This window comes from Saimiri boliviensis, chromosome 7, assembly GCF_048565385.1.
Source record: "Saimiri boliviensis isolate mSaiBol1 chromosome 7, mSaiBol1.pri, whole genome shotgun sequence".
NCBI classification, from domain to species: Eukaryota; Metazoa; Chordata; class Mammalia; order Primates; family Cebidae; genus Saimiri; species Saimiri boliviensis.
The window spans coordinates 123,463,260-123,484,690 of record NC_133455.1 but is presented as its reverse complement, the minus strand read 5'-3'; the positions used below and the strand labels follow the sequence as shown (position 1 = coordinate 123,484,690).

Here is a 21,431-nt window from a genome sequence, read left to right as displayed (position 1 = left end):
GGCACATTGTCTCAGAGATCCTGGCAGCAAAATCTGAGAGTGCACGGGGACAATGGCTAGCTAGACAGGGCATGGATTGGTCTGGGCTGGCTTTGACCAGGGCCACATGCAATCAATGTAGGTCAGGAGGAAGGAGAGAGAATTTATGTCACAACAGAATGTCACCTACACAGTTGAGGAGCTTGTCATTACATGTCCAGAGTTTATGCCTCCGTCGCTGAGTCAGTATTGAGACTCAGATTACTTTGTTTTGTCTTGTTTTTGTGTGGGTTTTTTTTTTCCACAGCCTTATTGAGGTTTCTTTTATATACCCTTATACCCATTGCAAGTATACAACTTAATGATTTTTAATAAATGTATAGAGTTGTATGACCATCATCACAAATCCAATTTTATTACATTGTCGTCATCCTAAACATTTTATTAAGCTCATTTGCAGCCCAAACCAACTCCTACCCTCCTTCCCAGGATAATCACTAATCTGCTTCCTGTCTCTATAATTGGCCTCTTCTGGACACCTACTGTAAGCGAACTCATCTAACACATACTCTTTGTATGTGTCTTCCTTAGGTATAATTTTTATTAGGTTCATCCATGTTGTAATATATACCAGTATTTTACTCCTTTCCATTTATTGCTGAGTAGTGTTCCATTGAATGTGTGTGCCATATTGGGGTTATGCACTCACCAACTGGTAAATATCTGGATTATTTCCAGGTTTTGGCTAGTACATATAATGCTGCTACACACCTTCACTTCATTTATGAGTCATTGTATGGAGACGTTTTCATTTATCTTGGATAGATTCCTCAGAGTAAAGTCACCAAGTCTTGGGTAAGTTTCTATTTAACTTAAGAAACAATGAAATAATTTTCCAAAGTAGTTGTACCATTTTCATTTCTTCCAGGAACATGCAAGCCTTCCAGTTTCTCCACACCCTCGCTAATACTTAGTATTACCTGTCTTTGAATATAGCACTCCAGTGAGCATATAAGAGTATTACATTACGATTTTAGTTTGCATTTCCTTATGACTGATGATGCTGAGTGCCTTTTCATGTGTTCATTTGCCATTAGTATGTCTTCTTTGGTGAAAGATTTATTCATCTTTTTTAATCAGCTGTAATTAAAATTATTATAATTACTGAGTTCTAAAAGTACCTTTTATATTCTGGATACCAGACCTTCATTAGGTATATGTTTTGCAAATATTTCATCCTAGTTTGTGCTGGTCTTTTTATTTTATTAGGGTTATTTCTTGAAGCACAAAGGTCTTTAAATTTAATAAGGTGTCATTTACCAATTTTTTCTTTTATGGATCTTGTTCTGGAGTCATAAAGGTTTGCAGACTTCTCAGAAAGATTTTTCTCCTATATTTTCATTTAAAAGTTTCATAGTTGTAGCTTTTCTGCTTAAGACTGTGACCCAGTCTGTGTTTAAGTAGAATGTAAGGGAAGGGTCTAAGTTCATTTTATTACGTATGGATATCCCTACCCAAGCCCCTACTGTCAGATAGACTATCTTTTCCAATTCACATTGTCTTGTCCTTCGTTAAAAATCAATGGACCATAAATGTAAGCTTTTATGTCTGGATTCTAAATTCCATTCCAATAATCTGCATGCCTGTCTTTTTGACAGTACAACATTGCCTTTACTACTGAAGTTTAATAAGTTTTGGGCATTGCAGATCCTCCAACTTCTTTTACAAAATTGTCTTAGCTATCTTAGGTGTTTTGCACTTTCATGTAAATTTTAGGATCCACTTGTCAATTTCTACCAAAAATCCTGATGGGATTCTCCTATGTTGATTCTATGGATCAATTTAAGGAGAATTGATAACAATATTTCATCTTCTGGTCCAGAAACATTTCATCTTCATTTATAAAGATCTCACTTGCTTTTCTTTTTTTAGTTTCCTAAGGTGGAAACTAAGGTTGTTGATTTTAGATCTTCTCCTTTCCTAATGTATTAGTTCAATGCTATACATTTCTCTGTAAGCACTAGTTTCACTGCAGCCCACAGATTTTGATGTTTTATTTAATTTTCACTTAGTTCAAACTATTTTTAAATTTCTCTTGAACTTCTTTCGCCCATGTGTTATATAGAAGCATGTTGCTGAGATTTTCTAATATATCCATTCAATGCTATAAATGTATCTCTAAGCACTAATTTCACTGCATCCCACAAATTTTGATGTTTTATTTAACTTTCACTTAGTTCAAACTATTTTTAAATTTCTCTTGAACTTCTTTCACCCATGTGTTTTTTAGAAACATATTTTTAGATTTTCTAGCTGTCTTCTGTTATTGATTCTTCATTTAATTCCATTGTGGTGAGAACATACTTTGAATGATTTCTATTTTTCTAAATTTGTTAAGGTTTGCTTAATGGCCTGGAATGTGCTCTATCTTGGTGAGTGTTCATGTGAGCTTGATAGGAATGTGTATTTTACTTCTGTTGGATGAAACATTCTATAAATCTCTATTAGATCCAGTTGATTAGTGGTGCTATCCAGTTCAACTATATGCTTATTGATTTTCTGCCTGCTGAATCTATCAGTCTCTGAAAGAGGATGTTGAAATCTCCAGCTGTGTTAGTGGATTTGTCTGTTTCTCTTTGCAGTTCTATCAGTTTTTGCCTCACACATTTTGACTCTCTGTTTTTAGATGCATACGTGTCAATCATTGCAGTCCTTTTTGAGAATGGGTCCCTATATCATTATGTAATACCTCTCTTTATCCCTGTTAATTTTCTTGTTCTAAAGTCTGCTTTGTCTTAAACTAATGTAGTTATTATAGATTTCCTTTGATTAATGTTATTGTGATATCTTTTCCTCCACTGCTTTAAGTTATTCCATCTGTGTCTTTATATTTAAAGTGAGTTTCTTATAAACAGCATTTAGTTTGGTCTTATTTTTTTAAATCCATTGTGACAATCTCTGTCTTTTGCTTATTTAGACCATATATTTAAAGTGATTTTTGATATAGTTGGATTATTATCTATCACATTTATAACTATCTTCTGTTTTTTGTACTTATTCTTGTTTCTTTTTCAAATTTTCCCCTTTTCCCATCTTCTCTGATTTTTATTGAGCATTTCGTATGATTGCATTTTCTTTCCTCTCTGCATATCAATTACATTGTAAAAAATATTGAGTGGTTGCCCTACTGTGTATAACATGTGTTTACAGTAATCTAAGGGCTCTTTCAAATATTTATCTATAATTATGTATTCTCAATTTCTTTCTCTTGTTCCTTATTGAATTGCTGTCACTCATTTATCTATGTTATACTCACTGAATACATTGTTATTATTCCTTTGAACAAGTTATTATCCATTACATCAATTAAGAATAAGAAAAGTAAAGGATTTTATTTTATTTTAATTATTCCTTCTCCAATACTCTTTCTATCATATTTTCTTCTCTGTAAAGAATTTCTTTTTAACATTTCTTGTAGGGCAGATCTACTAATGATGAGTTTTCTCAGTTTTTGTTTGTCAGAGAAAGTGTTTATTGTGCTTTCACTTTTACAGGATAATTTTGCTGGTTATACAATTCTAGGTTAGAGGCTTTTCCTTTCAACAGTTCAAACGTTTCACTTAACTCTCTAATGAGAAGTCTGTGATGGTTAATTTGATATGTTGACTATGCCATAGGGTGTTCATATATTTGGTTAAATACTGTACTGAGTGTGTCTGTGAGAGTGTTTCTGATGAGATTAACATTTGAATTGGTAGACTGAGTAAAGCAGATTGCCGTCCTCAGTGTGGGTGGGCTTCATCCAATCCATTGAAGCCCTAAATAGAACAGAGTTGAAGCAAGGGAATTCCCTCTCTCTGCCTGACTGTCTTAGAGTTGGGACATTTTTCTTCTACTGCCTTCAAACTTGAACTCAGACTAGAAGTTATACTATTGGCTCTTCTGGTTCTCAGTTCTTCAGACTCAGACTGCAACTATATTATCAGCTCTCCTGGGTCTCCAGCTTACTGATTGCAGATCTTGGGACTTCTCAGCCTCTGTAGTTGCATGAGTTAATCCCTTATCCTTCCTCTTTCTCTTTCCCCGCCCACACGCATACATGTATGTGTGTGTGTGTGTGTGTCTGTCTGTGTGTGTGTGTGTATGTGTGTGTGTATGAAAGAGAAAGAGAAAGATGTGGCATGTGTGTGTGAGAGAGAGATGTGGTGTGTGTGTGTGTGTGTGTGTGTGTGTGTGCATGTCTGTGTGTTTTCTATTGGTTCTCTCTCCCTGGAGAACCCAGACTAATACAAAATTCACTGTAATTTTTATCTCTGTTTCTCTATAGGCGAGATGTCCTCCCCTCACCTCCACCCCTCATGGCTTCTTTCAGGATTCTCTTGGTCTTTGGTTTTCTGAAGTTTGAATATGATATGCTTAGGTATAGATTTTTATATTTTATCCTGATTGGTGTTCTCTGAGCTTCCTGATGTTTGGTGTTGATTATTAATTTTGGAAAATTGCCAGCCCTTGTTACTCCGATTTCTCCTGTTCCTTTCCCTCTTTCTTTTCCTTTTGATATTCCCATTACCATGTGTTTTACCTTTTGTGATTGTCCCACAGTTCTTGGATATTCTGTTTTGCCTTTTTATCTTTTTTCTTCTTTGCATTTCAGTTTGGGAAGTTTATACCAGTGTATCGTCAGCCTCACTGATTCTCTCCTCCGCTGTGTCCAGTCTACTGATGAGCCCATCAAAGACGTTCTTTGTGTATTCTACAGTATATTTTATTTCTAGCACTTCTTATGATGATTTCTTAGAATTTCCACCTCTCTGCTCACATTATCCATCTGTTGTTGCATATTGTCTACTTTTTCCATTATAGCCCTTAATATATTAATCATAATTATTTTTCTTACCTGATAATTCCATAGTCTGTGTTATATATGAGTCTGGTTCTAATGCTTGTCTCCTCAGATTGTTTTCTCTTGACTTTTAGCATGCTTTGTAATTTTCTGTTGAAAGCAGACATGATGTATCGGGTAGTAGAAACTAAGATAAAGAGGCCCTTGTGTGAGGTTTGATGTTAATCTGGCCACAAGCCGGACTATGTTTAATGTTTACTATAGCTATAGGTACACAGAGAGTTTAGTTACCTCTACCACCCTTGCTTTTCTCCGTCTGTCCTGTTGTCATTGGGTTTCCATAAGAACCCCTTCTTTTTTGTTTTTTTTTGTTTTTTTTTTTTTTAGACAGTCTTGCTCTGTTGCCCAGGCTGGAGTGCAATGGCATGCTCTCGGCTCACTGCAACCTCCACCTCCTGGGTTCAAGCAATTTTTTTTTTTTTTTTGAGACGGAGTTTCGCTCTTGTTACCCAGGCTGGAGTGCAATGGTGCAATCTCGGCTCATCACAACCTCCGCCTCCTGGGTTCAAGCAATTCTCCTGCCTCAGCCTCCCTAGTAGCTGGGACTACAGGGGTGTGCCACCATGCCCAGCTAATTTTTGTATTTTTAGTAGAGACGGGGTTTCACCATGTTGACCAGGATGGTCTCGATCTCTTGACCTCGTGATCCACCGGCCTCGGCCTCCCAAAGTGCTGGGATTACAGGCGTGAGCCACTGCACCCAGCCGGGTTCAAGCAATTTTTATGCCTCAGCTTCCCAAGTAGCTGGGATTACAGGTGTGCCCCACCGCACCTGGCTAATTTTTGTATTTTTGAGACAGGGTTTCACCTTGTTGGTCAGGCTGGTCTCGAACCCCTGACCTCATGATCCACCCGCCTCGGCCTCCCAAAGTGCTGGGATTACAGACTTGAGCCACTGCGCCCGGCAATAACTCCCTTTTATATACATGTATCCTATTAGTCCTGTCCCTCTAGAGAACCCTAGTACATATGGTGCCGGTGAGGTGAAATGATCTATAATTTTATGATTAAATCTCAGTCTTTTAGTGGGCTTCAGTCTCTGAGCTATAACCTTCAGAAGTTTTTTGTTTCATTTTGTTTTTCCCTTCCTTCAAGTGAGACAGGAAGGCTAGAAGGAGCTGGAGTTGGCTAATTGTCCTTCTCTCAGATAGATAAGGCTCTAGTAAAGTTGGTTCTCTTGGAGAGCAGGCCCTTGATATGGAGAAGGCTTTGGCATATTTAAAATGGTTGCCTTTCCTCTCACCCCTGCCTGAAACATCCAGGATTTTTTTGTTGAATTTTCACTTTGAGGGTCTGGTGGGGTTCCTGAAGGTAACATCCGTGAAAGTGTAGCGAGGGAGGCACACTAACACCGCATCTCCAGGAGTTTCTCACTCTCAAGCAAATATCAGAATTACTATTTAAGTGTTGCTGTCAGTTTACGGCTGTCGTGGCTTCTGCTTTATGAGAGTTGGCCTAGGCTGTGGTTCTCTGCATTCACTTGTCTCTCTCGATTTCAGGGTGCTTCTTTGCCTTGCGATGTCACTTTTCTGATGCATCGAAGAGAAGTTATTTATTTTCCATTTCTTCCACTTTTATCTTGTAAGCATGGAAGTGGTAACTTTCAAGCACTCCATGTTGTTGCTGAAACTGGAAGTCCCCCATCCTTTTACATTTACTTTTGTTTCTTTGAAGCTAAACTATATTTCTTGTAGACAGCATATACAAACATATAAAAATTAGGTCTTGTTCTTTTTTATCCAGTCTGAAAAATCTGTTCCTTTTGAGTATGGCATTTACTCCATTTATATTTTGTATAATTATTGATATGGATTTATATTTGTTATTTTTCCACGTGTTTTCTGTTTTTCTCATGTCTTTATATTATTATTGTTCTTTTGCTCTTTTACTTCCTTCTTTCATGTTCAATGAATATTTTTAGTGTAGCATTTTAACTCCTCTGCTGAATTTTTGCTATTTTTTTTTTAGTTATATTCTTAGCTGTTTTAGGAATTACAATGTGCATCCAAACTTTTTATAAACTAATTCAGAATAATACTAAATTAATTATAAACATACTGCTGCCATATTTACTTCTTTCCTCTCCCCTCCTTTGTTCTATCATTATCATATCAATTTCTATGTCTGTTATATACCCAACAATACAATGTTATAAGTTTTGCTTTATATGATTTTATGTCTTTTAAAGAAGAAAAAAAATCAGAAGAAATATATTTATGGAGTCTTTTCTATTTACCCACGTATTTATAATTTCTGAACTGCCTCCTTTCTTACTGTGGATTTGAGTATCTTATGGTGCTACTTTCTGTCAGCCTAAAGGACTTCCTTTAGTATTTATTGTGAGGTACATTTGCTAGCAAAACATCTTCTCAGTCTTTGGTTACCTGGGAATGTCTTTGCTTTGCCTTCATTTGTGAAGGATAGTTTTGATGGACGTAAGTCATTTGTTGGCAGATATTTTTCACCCTTTTGAATACGTCTTTCACTGCCTTATGACATCCATTGTTTTAGAATTGATTCATTCATGTAATTTCTTCTGTTGATATTTTTTATTTATTGTTGTCATACTTTCCTTAACATTTTCAACATGGCTTTCTTTAGTTCCTTGAACGTATTTCTAAAAACTGCTTTAAAAGCTATCTGCTAGCCCCAATATCTAGGGGCATTCAGAGACAATTTAAATTGACCCCCTTTTTTTTTCCTGAATATGGTCATACCTTTGTGTTGCTTTGCCTGACTTGTAATTACTTTTTTTGTTGTTGAAAACTGGACATTTTACATAGTATATTATAGCAACTTTGGATTTTAATTTTGAGTGTTGTTATTGTTATTGTTTGTGCGTTTACTTAATAACTTGTCTGGAATAAATATGTGAAGCTTGCCTCTTCTGCAGTGTACATCCCTGAATGTCTCTGCTGCTGTTTTTCTTGTTTCTTATTATTAAGCCTGGCTTCTTAGAGTTATCCCTGTGTCTGCCTAGATTAGTGCTCAAAGATTGGTCAGAGGTTATGCTCAAATATCTTGAGCCAGTAAGAGTTCCACTTTCTGCTGGCAGATTTGTGAGTAAGCTGGAGAGTGCATCAAAATTTCAGGCATTCCCTCCCACGTCTGCCCAGGCTTCTATTTTCCCATGAGCCCTTGCATCTCCACTGCATGTGGGGAAGACTCCGTTAGCCAGGAGGAGTGGCTTAGGATGCTCCTGTCCCTGCAGCACATGCATGTGACCTTTGTTCAACTCATACTATGCAGAAAGTTCACTAATCCCCCTGTATCTGCTTCACCTCCTGCAACTAACTCCCTGTTAAGTACCCGGCTAGTCACTAGTCTATTTCTTGCTTTGCAATTTTGGGCCAGAAGAGCTTCTGGTTCTTTCTGATCACTTGGCTCTGAGATCATCACTTAAATAATACTGTTTAAAATCAAGTGAGCCACCTCTGGCAGTGACGAAAAAAAAAAAAAAAAAAAAAAAAGCTAATTTGTAAGATCTGGCTTGCCCTCATTGAACTATCAAACAACAACAGAACTCTGGTGGGGGGGCAGGGGTGTGGGAATCAGCATAAATCACCACAGATTCATGCTGATCTTTCTGTAAGTTTAGTAGTTTTCATGAATATAAGCACTCCTCAGTGTGTTGTGTGCCTCCAGTCAATTCTGAGAAATGAAATGGTTGTTTTTGACAGTTTTGAGCGAGGACTATAGTTGCTTTTTGAGGAAATAGATTATCGACTTCTTCACACTCTTACACCAGAAGTTCTTTTCTGGACGTCAGGTTTTTATGGTGTTTCTCCTCAGCTGGAAGAGAGGATGTGCAGGAGGAAGAGCTCTGGGCTGGAAGCTTTCCAGCCTGGGCTCAGCTGCTCACTGACTCTTACCCTTTGCAGATTTCAGTTCCAGTAGCTGAAAGTCAATGGGAGTTGGACAGGGTGATTGTTGCATTTCCTTCCATCCTGAAAATGTTAAGTTTCTAATGGAATTCAGAATTCAGCTAATACCTTTACACAGGAGATCTAAAAAAATAATTGATCTCACCCTTTCCATGATCTTTGGTGTCACTGTTACATAAAATTGTGTCTCCAAGGAGGTCATATATGTGTTTCATCTAAGAAGAGGCAATGGTGCTTTTGACTCCAGTAGAGAGAGAAGCCTATTTGTTTCCTTTCCCTCCCTCCCTCCCTTTCTTCTCTCGTTCCTTCCATCTTTCCGTCCTTCTTCTCTTCTTTCTTCCCTTTCTCTCTCTCTTTCTTCCTTTCCCCTCCCCTCCCCTCACTTCCCCTCTGCTCCCCTTCCATTCTTCTCAGGGTCTTGCTCTGTCGACCAGGTTGGAGTGCTGTGTCATGATCATAACTCATTGCAGCCTTCACATCCTGGGCTCAGGGGATCCTCCCACCTCAGCCTCTCAAGTAGCTGGGACTACAGGTGTGTGCCACTTTATTAGTCCATTCTCACATGGCTATAAAGAACTGCCGGAGACTGGGTCATTTATAAAAAAAAAAAAAAAAAAAAAAAAAAAAAAAAAAAAAAAAAAGAGGTTTAATTGGCTCATGGTTCCAGGAAGCATGGCTGGGGCGACTTCGGGAAATTTACAATCATGGCAGAAAGCAAAGAGGAGACAGGCACATCCTTCATGGCTGGAGCTTGAGGAAGAGAGCAAAAAAAAGAGGTGCTGTACACGGTTTTATCAGTCCGTTTTCATGCTGCTGATACAGACATACCCAAGACTGGGAAGAGAAAGAGGTTTAATTGGACTTAGAGTCCCACACGGCTGGGGATGCCTCAGAATCATGGTGGGAGGTGAAGGGCACTTCTTACCTGGTAGTGGCCAGAGAAAATGAGAGAGAAGCAAGAGCGGAAACTTTTGATGAACCCATCAGATCTCGTGAGACTTACTGTCATGAGAATAGCATGGGAGAGACTGGCCCCCATGATTCCACTACCTTCCTCTGGGCCCTTCCCACAGTATGTGGGAATTCTGGGAGATACATTTCAAACTGAGATTTGGGTGGGGACCCAGCCAAACCATATCAACTTTTGAACAACCAGATCTCATGAGAACTCACTCACAATCATGAGAATAGCCAGGGGGAAATCCTCCCCCATGATCCAGTTACCTCCCACCAGGCCCCTCCTGCAACATTAGGGATTCGAATTTGACATGAGATTTAGGTGGGGACACAGATCCAAACCACATCAGCTACCATGCCTGGCTAAGTTTTTTTTTAATTTACAAGTTTTTGTAGAGATAGGGTGTCACTGTGCTGCTGGGGCTGGTCTCATTCTCTTTGCTTTGCTTTTCCCTCTTCCTCTCCTCCCTCCCTTCCTTTTTTCCTTCCTGACAGTGTAAGCCTTGGCTATGAACCAGGCACCATACTAGGTGCTTTTTACCTGCACGATTTCATTTACTTCTCACAACGACTTCATCAGATAGGTCCTGTCCTTAAGTACATTTTACAGATTAGGAATCTGAAGAACAGAGAAACTTCCTGGCATGTTCAAAGTTAATTAGTTATTTAGTCCCTACCTCTCAATCCCCTTCTACTCTACTCCACACATAAATTAGACTTTTGGCATCATTGGTCATATTTTGGGGGGTTGGGATCTGCAGTAATTTTATTGTAACAAAGAAACCGGGCTGCAATAAGTCTACATGATTAGAGTAGATGGTGCTTCTTCCCAGTGGGTGAAGCCTGAACCCAGCTGTCAGCACACAAAGCCTAGAATGTCCTCTTTCCTGGTACCACCCTGCGCTGCTGGACTTATAACATGAGAGGAGTGACTTGCACAATCACATTCAACAAAGGGAGGAGGTCCAACCGGGCAGAGGCCACATCCCAGCTGAAGACAATTACACAGTCATTCAACAGGATGCTGAGATCAAGGACAGTTACCTACTCTCCACTAGTCTTTGCTGAGAAAGGTGAGGGTATGATGTCAGCAGAAAATTATGTTCTTTGTTCTTAAATAAATCCCAGTAGGATGGGGCTGATGGTCATTCAAGCAGTAGAATGGGATTAAAATCTGCATTAGTTAAAAATCATTGTGCGTAAGTTAAAGAACAGCAAAGACAAGGGAGAGAAGAGAGCCTTCTCTTTTTCTTAAATGAGACAGGAAACTGCATTGTTTTCCTTGCTGTAGTGGCAGCAGACTCACTGGTTTACATAAAACATAATTTCTGCAATGAGGTCTGTTGATGAGGTTGCTCCGTGATGGGAGGACAGACACGAGGCCAACTGTTCACGGCAGAACTAGGTCTTCTCTCAAAGCCTCTGAAGTGTGCTATTTCTCATGAGGAACCTGACACTTCAGTTAAAGCTTCTGAAATATTGCAATGGCATAATTAACAGGGTTTTTGGTGCAATGACTTTCTTGCACATGTAAACTCTTTGAGAAAAGTTGGAGATGAAAGGACGGGAGAGAGTTTGGTTTAGAGCCACAGTGTTCCAGATGCCAGCAACTCTGCCCTGTGTCGCTACGTGCTCTTTTCTGAGAAGCATTCAATCGCTGAGTCTTATACACTGTGGTTGAAAGAAATCATCCACTCACCACCATCCACCCTCTCTCATTCTCTGTGTGAAGCTCCCAATAGCAGAGGCTGAAGACAGAAAGGTCGTCTCTGTTTCCTCACACTGGGGGCATTACTGGGTGACCTGGTGAATGGCATGGGCAAGGTAGCCCATGTTGCCGGAGGTGACCCCTGCCACAGAGATGCAGCCGTCCTTTGTCATGTAGATGGAGAACTCTTTGGTCAGCTGCTCCACCTGTTCAGGCTTTAGCCCTGTGAAACAAAACATGCCAATTTGGTCAGTGATGTGTTGCCAGTTGTGGGTGGAACTCTCCTTCTTGAGGCTGGAGACCAGCTGAGTCCGCATGGTAATGATGCAGTTGGCCATACCTTTCTCTTCTTGCAACCATTGTTTTAGCAAATCTGGGGTGTTCAGAATGGTAGAAGCAATCTGGGCCCCATTGAGGGGAGGGTTGGAATACATGGGATGGATCAAGATCTTCAACTGTGACTCTTACCTTTTTGGCTTCACCCACATCTTTGTAAATCACAGTGAAGGCTCCTGCACGCTCACCATATAAGTCCATGTTCTTGGCATGTGATTGACAGAGACAAAGTAATGCCCTGTTCAGTGAAGTGGCACACAGCCCAAGCATCCTTATCACCATCACCACTGGCAAAGCCTTGGTAGACCACGTCAAAGAATGCAAAGAGATTCCTTGTCTTCACTGTTGCTGCTTCCTTCCACTGTTCCAGACGCGGGTCCACTCTTGTGGGATTGTGGGCACAGGCATGCAGAAGAAGCACACTTTGCTCTGGTATTTTTGAAATGTCCTTTATAGCACCTGTGAAGCCAAAACCACAAGTGTTGGGGTCGTAATACCGATAACCTTGCAGCTGCATGCCAGCATCCCTGAAGATGGGTGTGTGACTTCCCCAGCTGGGTTTGGGCAGAAAGACATCTTGGCTGAACTTAAAAAATCTTTGCAGAAAACTGGCTCTGATCCTTAAGGTCCCGGTCCCAGAAATGGTCTGCACAGTGACAAACTGGCCACTTTTCAAGACCTCGCTGTTCTCACCCAGGGCTGGTTGTGCAGACGCCTTGCAAAATTCAGTCCCCCAATGGGCAGTTACTCCTTGTCCAAACTTTTTGCGGCAATCTGGGCCACTGCCTTGTGGACATTAGGCAGCACATAAGGCTTTCCGTTATCATCCCAGAAGGCACTAACTCCCAGATTCATCTTTTTGCTGTTGGTGTTCCTCTTGAAGGCTTCAGTGACTCCCAGGATGGGATCTGGAGGTCCCATTTCCACATGGGTCCACCAGGAGCTGGCTCTGACTGAGGCTGCGGTGGCGCAGCCCGGGTGGAAGGCGGCACGATGCCAGAGAGGACGCAGTGGGAGTGCAGCAGGGCCACGGTGGATGGTAGGAGGACAATGGGCAGCCGCAGGACATGCTCACGTTTTTAAGAGAAGTGGTCAGGAGTTGAGAGATGGGGAGGCTCCTCTGGCTGGGAAATACCAGAGATGTCTTTCTGCAAGAGGCAGCATGAGAGTTGGATCTGGCTTTAGACTTTAAACAGAGACGTAGCGAGGGCCCTGGAGGCAGGGAAAGCAATGTTAGTATGACACTGTTGCTAGAAAGCCAATGCTGGGCTCTTTACAGCCTATTGTGGGGGAGTAGTGAGACATAAGCTTGGAAGGTGAAATGGCTTGGCTGTGTCCCCACTCAAATCTCATCTTGAATTGTAATTCCTACAATTCTCATGTGTCATGGGAGAGACCTGGTGGGAGGTAATTGAATCATGGGGATGGGTCTTTCCTGTGCTGTTCTTATAATAGTAAGTCTCATGAGACCTGATGGTTTTATAAAGGGGAGTTTCCCTGCACAAGCTCTCTCTTGTCTGCCCCCATAAAAGACATGCCCTCTGCCCTCCACCGTGATTGTGAGGCCTCCCCAGCCACATGGAACTGTGAGTCCATTAAACCTCTTTTCCTTTATAAACTACCCAGTCTCAGGTAACTATTTATCAGCAGTGTGGGAACAGACTAACATGGAAGGGTTGTTTTATCAGTACAAAGCATCTTTCTAAAAATGGTGAAGTTCCCCGAGAAACTTTTGATGGTAGAGGAATTAGATTATTGGGAAGCACCCCACAATGAAACTGCCAGGCACTTTCCTTTGTCTTCACTGCCTATGGGAGCCGGTCGGCTCCACCGAACACTAGTCCTGGAACATACTTGGGCTAACAGTCCCCCCTGCTTCACCTTACTACATTTGTTATTTCCTTATTTATTACATTCATAGTCAAGATACTGTGGTTGGGTCTTGTGTGTATGCATGTGGACTCACGAGAAAGCAAAATTATGAGGGAAAAATATCTGTACTTTCTAAGCAATTTATAACTGTAAAATAGTAGCTACAAAACATTAATTTCATCATTCCCAGATGATTATATAAATGATTATTCATTGTCAGGTCTCTAAGTTATTTTTAGCTGAAGTTACAATGTGGCTTCATGAGTGGATACCCTTGAATATTTGATGCCTTTGATTTCTCTGTTCCACAAACAGGGGATTCAGAAATTTGTGATAACCAAAACAATATCCCACATAAGGTGGCATGTCTCTCAGAGGCTATTTGTGGGGCAGGGGTAATGGAATGAAATCCTGCATTCGAGGCCTGGAGTGGTCACCCACAAGCTTGTGGCTTATAGGTCAGGTCACCCTGAGCCATAGTTACCTCATTGGTAATACATGGGACTGGCTCTATGACTTTGAGCTCTTAGGTCTGTACCTCTGCGGCTTCATCTGAATGAGGAAGTCTATTCTTGACTGCTGCATGGATGGTAGAAAGTCACTCACTGCTCATGTCTTATTTGTCCTGCTTTGGAAGGACTCCAGCTCTGTGAATCCCTTAAAGAAGTACATGACTTTCATAAACATCCTCAAGGAGGCCCTGCATTCTAGCCTAATTTTTCAATTGCAGCTATAAGCATTTGATATGAATTGGCTCCTGCAATCTCATAGAAGATGTCTCCTCCTCAAACATGCTGACAGAGAAAAAAGATGGAAGATATAGATCCAGGGTGATTTCTCTCTGGTGTTTGCTGGCTCTGTAGAGCTGGCCAGCCGTCTGCTCCGGGCTGCTGTTTGAGTTGGCCTTTGCTGGTGAGCCTCTGGGAGGTGGGGCAGATGCTGCCGTTCTGTAGGCAGCCTGAGAGAATCAACATTGAAAAGTCTGTTTGGTTTTTGGCCTCCACCTGTTAGAAACTCTGTAATTGTTACCATTCATAATAAGGAAGAAGGAACAGCAGAGGGATTCCTGTACTAGAACAGTGAATGTTTTCACTGTTCCTCTGAGGGGACCAATTAATAGGAACTGGGCTTCAGTTAGAATTGAAAGCAACAAGTGAACAAGAAAAAACAAAGAAGTCACAGATGCCAGGAGGAAGGATGCCATGGAGCATCAAGGTGACTCTGGAAGAGGGCAGCACGCCTCCTTGGAAGTGTCCCTGAGCCCTTCAAGACCATTTTCTACTTCCCCTCCTACTGGTTCTTCCCTGCCCCACCCCAGAGGAGGCAGCAACTCACAGCACAAGCATCTAAATGTCACTTACCCACTGGTCAGCCCAAACCCTCCAACCATGACCTATTTTCTTGGTTCATAGAGGAAACGGACAATAATCTAGGAGCTCTGCATCCACTTTCCTCCCACTGCCTTGCTCCCATCCTCTCTCATCTTTACCTCCTCCCACTGCTTCTGAGACCTAGGGGCTCCTCCTAATCCCTGTGCTCCCTAGTCCTTCCTGCCTCTTCTTATACGGGGCCACTGAGCCCTCATCGATCTTCATCCTTTCTCCTTCAAATTCTTGACCTCAGTCGACAAACCTCCTCCAGTCTCCTGCCTTGTTCTCTTCCTCTCTCACACTGCCAGCCTCCTGAGAGTGGTACCGCCTTACTTCTCCATTCTGTTTACTTCCAAACCATTGTGTTGGGGCTTCCAGCACTCATCCGAAAACAAAAAAGAAAAAGAAAAAGAAAACAGAACACAATAAAAAATACTCTGTTCTTGGGCTGATGACCTTTAAACTGCCAATTCCAGGCTTTGCCATATGTATGTACCTTTCATATGTTCACTCAACTATCATGACTTAGATACCTATTACATGCCAGCAGCACAGGCCAGGAGGACACCAAGAGACCTCGAATAAAACCCAAGTGTCCTTTGGGTGAATACCCCATTAAGTTTTGCCTGCCAATTGCTTTTCAGTGTGGATGACTTTATCCTTTTCTGGAATTTGACTGCGTCTGGGCAGGCAGAAGGAATCAGAGCCCGCTGGCAGTCTGGTGATCATGGAGTATGGGTTGGAGAACATGAAAACAGCTTAGGGCTCTAATGACATACATTTCCTGGTATTGACATGACCTAGCAGTGCCCTCCCAGGGTGCCAGGGTTTGCAGCTGCTGTCTGGGGCTACAGGCCCTGGTGCTAAACCAAGGCCATTCTCCCAGCAAGGAGCACAGTGGTAAGTCACTGGCGGCTGGACAGGCTGCACAGCTGGGGAGCGTGGCCCAAGTGAGCTGAACACTGGCCAAGATCCTCTCCTTCTTTCGTGGCTACCCTGCCTCTGTCACAACCCACATCCTACTGAACTGCAATTGCCAGTTCCATGGCCAATCCTCTGTGAAATGGGAGCCCCTAGGGAAGAGCCGAGGTCCAGACCAGCTGTACAACTTGAACGGTCCAGTGTAAAATACAACGTATATGGTCCCTTGTTAAAAATTATTAAGAGTTTCAAGAAGGGGACAGGAGAGCACTAAACTATATATAAAGCCCTTCTAAGTGAGGGGCCTATGTCAGGGGTTCCCAACCTATAGGCCACGAACCAGTACTGGGGTACTGGTCCATGAACCCTATTGTGAACTGTGCTTGTGAGCGATCTGGTTTGCACACTCCTTATGAGAATCTAACTAATGCCTGACGATCTGAGGTGGAACAGTTTCATCCTGAAACCATTCCCACCCTTCACCCTCACCCCCGGTCCATGGAAAAATTGTCTTCTACGAGACAGGTTCCTGGTTCCAAAAGGATTGGGGATTGCTGGCCTATGTGCCTTCGGAGGTCACATGCCCAGGAAGCTAGCCTTGCCTCGGTCTTATTCATCACCTAGAGAGCGCTCAATAAATCCTCATTGAATAAACGAGGTTGGGTTTCTCCTGCAACACTGAATCAGGAAAGCCGTGTAGTCGTGGGGAAGGTCCTTATCCCTCCTGTGGTCCAGGCTAGCCGCAGAGCCTGGGGCCTCTCAGTGAATATCAACGGTGCCACAGTTGCCTACATCCATACATGGGAAGAACCATCTTTGCCCCATTGCTTTTCTGCTCTGGGCCAAGAGTAAAAGAGGCCCAGTGTACAAGCCGAACTTTCAGCCCTTAGCGTGATGGCTCTGCGGTTCTGAAGGACACCAGGAGGTGTGGTGTTCTGTGAAAGAAAATGTCAGTTCTGAGATGGGCTGGAGGGTAGTTTCTTTTCTTCACCTCGGAAGAGGGGTGAGTGTGGGTTGGAACTCTGGTTGGGTGGAGGGTGGTGTGGGCTAGTGGCTGGCTGGGCTGCAAGCAGGAAAAAGGACTCCACGCAGCAATTTCTAACAGCTGCTCAGTAGGTGCTAATTTGTTTCTCTCCACCTTGGGATGCTACTACATAAACCAGCGCCAGAAAGATGGGCTTACCACGGAAGAACTGGGGCACGCTGCAGTGTCTGGGGAAGGGTGCTCCGAGAACGTGGAGCCATCCCCATAGAAGCCAGAAGATGTGGTTAATGTTTGTACCATGAAATGTCTAGGTGTTCTGAGGTGGGCTAAAGGGCAGGCGCTTTTCTACCCTATTAAATAGGTGGTTAGACTCAGACACAAAGTGACTAATGGCATCAGAGACTAAGACAGCTGCATGGAGTTTGGTGAGAAACCATCCCCAAAGCAGCAATTTTTTGGATGAGTCTCAGCCTTTCTGAGCCTCCATGATTCCAACTGTGAAGTAAAACAATTAAAAATAACAAAAGGGGGCCAGGCGCGGTGGCTCACGCCTGTAATCTCAGCACTTTGGGAGGCCGAGGTGGGTGGATCACGAGGTCAGGAGATCGAGACCATCCTGGTCAACATGGTAAAATCCTGTCTCTAACTAAAAATACAAAAAATTAGCTCCGCATGGTGGCACGTGCCTGTAATCCCAGCTGCTCGGGAGGCTGAGGCAGGAGAATTGCCTGAACCGAGGAGGCGGAGGTTGCGGTGAGCCGAGATCGCGCCATTGCACTCCAGCCTGGGTAACAAGAGCAAAACTCCGTCTCAAAAAATAAATAAATAAATAAATAAAAATAAAAAAGAACAAAAGGCCGGGTGCAGTGGCTCATGCCTGTAATCCCAGCATTTTGGGAGGCCAACGTGGGCAGATCACAAGGTTAGGAGATCAAGACCATCCCGACAAACATGGTGAAACCCCGTCTCTACTAAAAATGTAAAAAATTAGCTGGGCGTGGTGGCACATGCCTGTAATCCTAGCTACTCGGGAGGCTGAGGCAGGAGAATCACTTGAACTCGGGAGGTGGAGGCTGCAGGAAGCTGAGATTGCACCGCTGCACTCCAGCCTGGTGACAAAGTGAGACTCTGTCTCAAAAAAAACACAACAAAAACAAAAACAATTTGATAAGAGCAAATGCATTTGGCATTTTTAATGCACCAACTACTATTCTAAGCCTTTAAAGATACACACTTATTTCAATTGGTAGGACACCCCATGGTGCAGAGCTGTTACTACCCACATTGTACTGATGGAGAAGGTTCCTGTAACTTGCCAAGGATGTAGCTGGCAAGTTGGAGCACCAAGATTCAAACCCAGGGCTTTGGCCTCCAGAGTCTGTGCAGTAACCACGATAATACCTCTGAGACTGTGAGGGGTAAATGAGTGACAACACTTTGCTTTAGGAGTGAAAGGCTTTCTGAATGTGCAAGGATTAACAGCAACGAAAACAGTAACAATGGTAAGTACCTTCGATACCTCTGACTTGATCTCTGTGGTTGCAGTTTTCCCCTCTGTAAAATGGGTGGGCAGGCTTTGCATTGGATAATCTCTGAGGTCCCTTCCACTTCTCAGATTCTGATTATGAAGGGTCCTTCTTTCCTCACATAGGGCTGAGTGGAGGGCAAGCCACCAGCTTGCAGACCTTGGAGGCTGACACATGGAAGGATACCCAGAACAGAGCCGGAAAAGTATACCCACAACAGAGCCCCACTGTGTGCCGGTCCACAAGGCACACAGTGGGGACACACCAGAGGGCAGGCCTTAGAGCCCTTGAGAGCCTTCTGAAACTCTGGTTGGGTGGAGGGTGGTGTGGGCTAGTGGCTGGCTGGGCTGCAAGCAGGAAAAAGGACTCCACGCAGCAATTTCTAACAGCTGCTCAGTAAGTGCTAATTTGTTTCTCTCCACCTTGGAAGAGGGCTTAGTGTGTGTGTGAGGGAGATATTACTACCTAAACCAGCACCAGAAACATGGGCTCTCCAGGGAAGAACTGCCGCACTCTGCAGGGGCAGCGTCTGGGGAAGGGTTCTCCGAGAGAAGGTGGTGCTTCAGAGGGGCCTGGAGGGATGAGTAGAATTTCAACAGTCAGAGATGAAAGGGGATGGTGTTCCAGGCAAAAAGCAAGAACTCCTAGCAGCTATGAGGAACAGCTAGTGACTGCCAACAGCCAGTGTGTCCAGAGCAGAGATGCTGTGTGTGTGAGAGAGAGGGAGGGTGAGGCTGGAAAGTCAGCTTGTGCCCGGAGCGGGCAGGGCGGGCCTTGCCTTGTGCCCGAGGCCGAGGGGTTATCCTGCAGCCCGAACTCCTGGGAGGCCTTTGAAGATGGACTTCCTGCTTTATTAACAAATATGCACTGGGTTTTGGGTGTGCGGTGTTTTGTTTTGTTTTTAACCGTTCGTGCCCACGGTAGAAGAGTCAGAAAAGTCTAAAGAACAAGGTCCCTTCTTAGTTTCTGTTCCTAGAGGTAACAGCTGGAGTGACGCCGGGCCGTTGCCGGGTTTTGGCGGGGCGCACAGCTAGACGCCATCTCTCCAGCGAGCCAGCAAGGGCCCGACTGAGGCCCCACCTTGGGAACCTGAATCGGGGCCAGGGGCCTGGGGGGCCGAGGGAGCAGACGACCAGTCAGGCAGGCTGTGTCGGTCGCGGCCCCGCCCTCGCCACCCAGGCTCCCGGGCCGTCTCAGGTCGCGCCAGCCGGCCCAGACCCCCACCGCGCGGCGCGCGCAGGTCCTGGAGGGCACCCAGGGGGCGGCGGGGGCGGCGGGGGCGGCGGGGGCGGCGGGGGCGGCGGTTCCCGCAGATCCCGGAGGGCGCCCAGGGGGCGCCGCTTCCCCTTCAGCTTCGCTGTGGGGCTGCTCCAGCCCGCGCGGATCGGAGCGGAAAGAGTCGAGCACCGCGGGCGGCGGTGCGGGCGGCTGCCTGACAGCTGTGAGCCGAGCGGGTGGCGCGGGCAGGTCCACGGGAAGCCTACACGCCCAAGGTAAAGTGGAGGAAGGTTGAGGGTGGGCGCTCGGGGCACCGGGGGGCGGCGCTTCCCGCCTGCCCCTCCGGCTGCGAAGTGAGAGCGGGTGTGTGCCGCACATGGAGTTCGCAGAGGGCCTGGCTGGAGGCTGTGCGCCCTCGGGTGGGAACAGCTGGCTCCCCTACCACCCCCAGGCCTGGCCGGGCCTTTGCGCCCCTCCCTGTCACTCGGTAACGGGACTGGAGGGGAGCCGAGAAGCACTAGGGTTTGGGTCAGGAAGGGACCTTAAGAATCCTCCAGCCTCATCCGGCCTCTTCATCTCACAGATGAGTAAACTGAGGCTCAGAAGGTAAAGTGACTTGCCCAAGGTCACAGGTCTAAGAACCGAAACTCCTACCTTGCAGGTCAGTGCTGCTAGGAGCCCTGGCAGCATCCACAGCTGTTGCCATGCTAGAAACAAAGACCCGAGACAGACAGACAGTCAGAAAGACACAGAGAGAGAACCTCCCAGAGCAAAGGAAGGCGGTCAGGAAGTGGGCCGCTGCTGGGGCTTGGCTTCCGCTGGCTGTGTGGCTCAGCAGCCTCGTGCTGACTCTGCCCCTGTGTGTGTGTGTGTGTGTGTGTGTGTGTGCGCTCGCACACACACACGCATGCATGCTGGGATGCAGCGAATGTACCCTGCCACGTGGGAAAGCCCTCTGAGTTCATTTATCTGTTTACAGAGTGTGCTTGGGAACCTGCCCTGTTTGGCTCTGTAGAGGACACCAGGAGTCTCAAAGGAATTCGTTCTGTGTGACTCCAGAGGACAGAAAGGGCTGATCTGTGGGAGTCCCCAGGGTGGTCAGAGGTCAAGAGGAAGAACCTAACTCATGAAGTGGTGGGTTCCTTGTCTCTGAAGAAAACAGCAGGTACCAAAGAGTCTTTTTATCAAGGATGTGGGCATAAGGATATGACATCAGGGCAGCTCGTTTCACAGGGAATCAGCATTTTAGTTGGAGGGTCCAGAGCTCATGCCCCTTTTCAGGTGAAATTAACCTGCACAGCCTTGCGGGGTAGTATTTGCGTTCAAGCGACTTTATGCACAGTTTTTGAATGATAAGTGAGAGGCTTCATGGATGGGCTCCGAGGTCCTCCACCTCTCAGTTCTAGACTATGAAGCGTGTAGACGGAGTTTGGAGGAGAGACGTTACTTCGGGAAGGAGTGACTCACGGAGGACATCCTGGATGTGGTACTGAGGCCGGGCCTTGAACAGGAGGCTCGGTCTGGGCGTCTTGAGAAAGGATGCCTGAGCAAACCCATGAAGGTGGGATGTACCTGAGGAGCAAGGAATAGTGTAGTGGGCAATCCGGCGAGGAATGCTGCCTGGGAGAGATGGCAGAGTCTTGGGGTGTTAGGAGTCTAGGAATTCATTATTAAGCCTAGGGATATTTTGATGGTTTCTGAGAAGGGAAGTGATGTTCCTGGAGCTGGGTTCAGAAGAACGTGTCTGCGGCAGTGTATGGGATATACTGCCA

General features: G+C 44.6%; 1 protein-coding gene and 1 pseudogene across 5 annotated transcripts in view; one reads left to right on the top strand and one right to left on the bottom strand.

Moving 5' to 3' along the window:
- Window positions 1-9,206: 9,206 nt before the first annotated feature.
- Window positions 9,207-20,484, bottom strand: LOC141585200 (aspartate aminotransferase, mitochondrial-like; annotated as a pseudogene).
- The window catches only part of CRACR2A (calcium release activated channel regulator 2A), a 136,403-nt gene continuing 134,759 nt past the window's right edge, over window positions 19,788-21,431 (top strand). For 2 of the 5 annotated variants that reach the window (XM_074403403.1, XM_074403400.1), the window contains exon 1: window positions 19,788-19,934. The gene's annotated coding sequence lies outside the window, so the exon portion shown is untranslated. Of the gene's footprint in view, window positions 19,935-19,993; window positions 20,825-21,431 lie in introns of those variants that run through there. The other 3 variants (XM_074403401.1, XM_010330035.3, XM_074403402.1) reach the window with 3 other exon arrangements.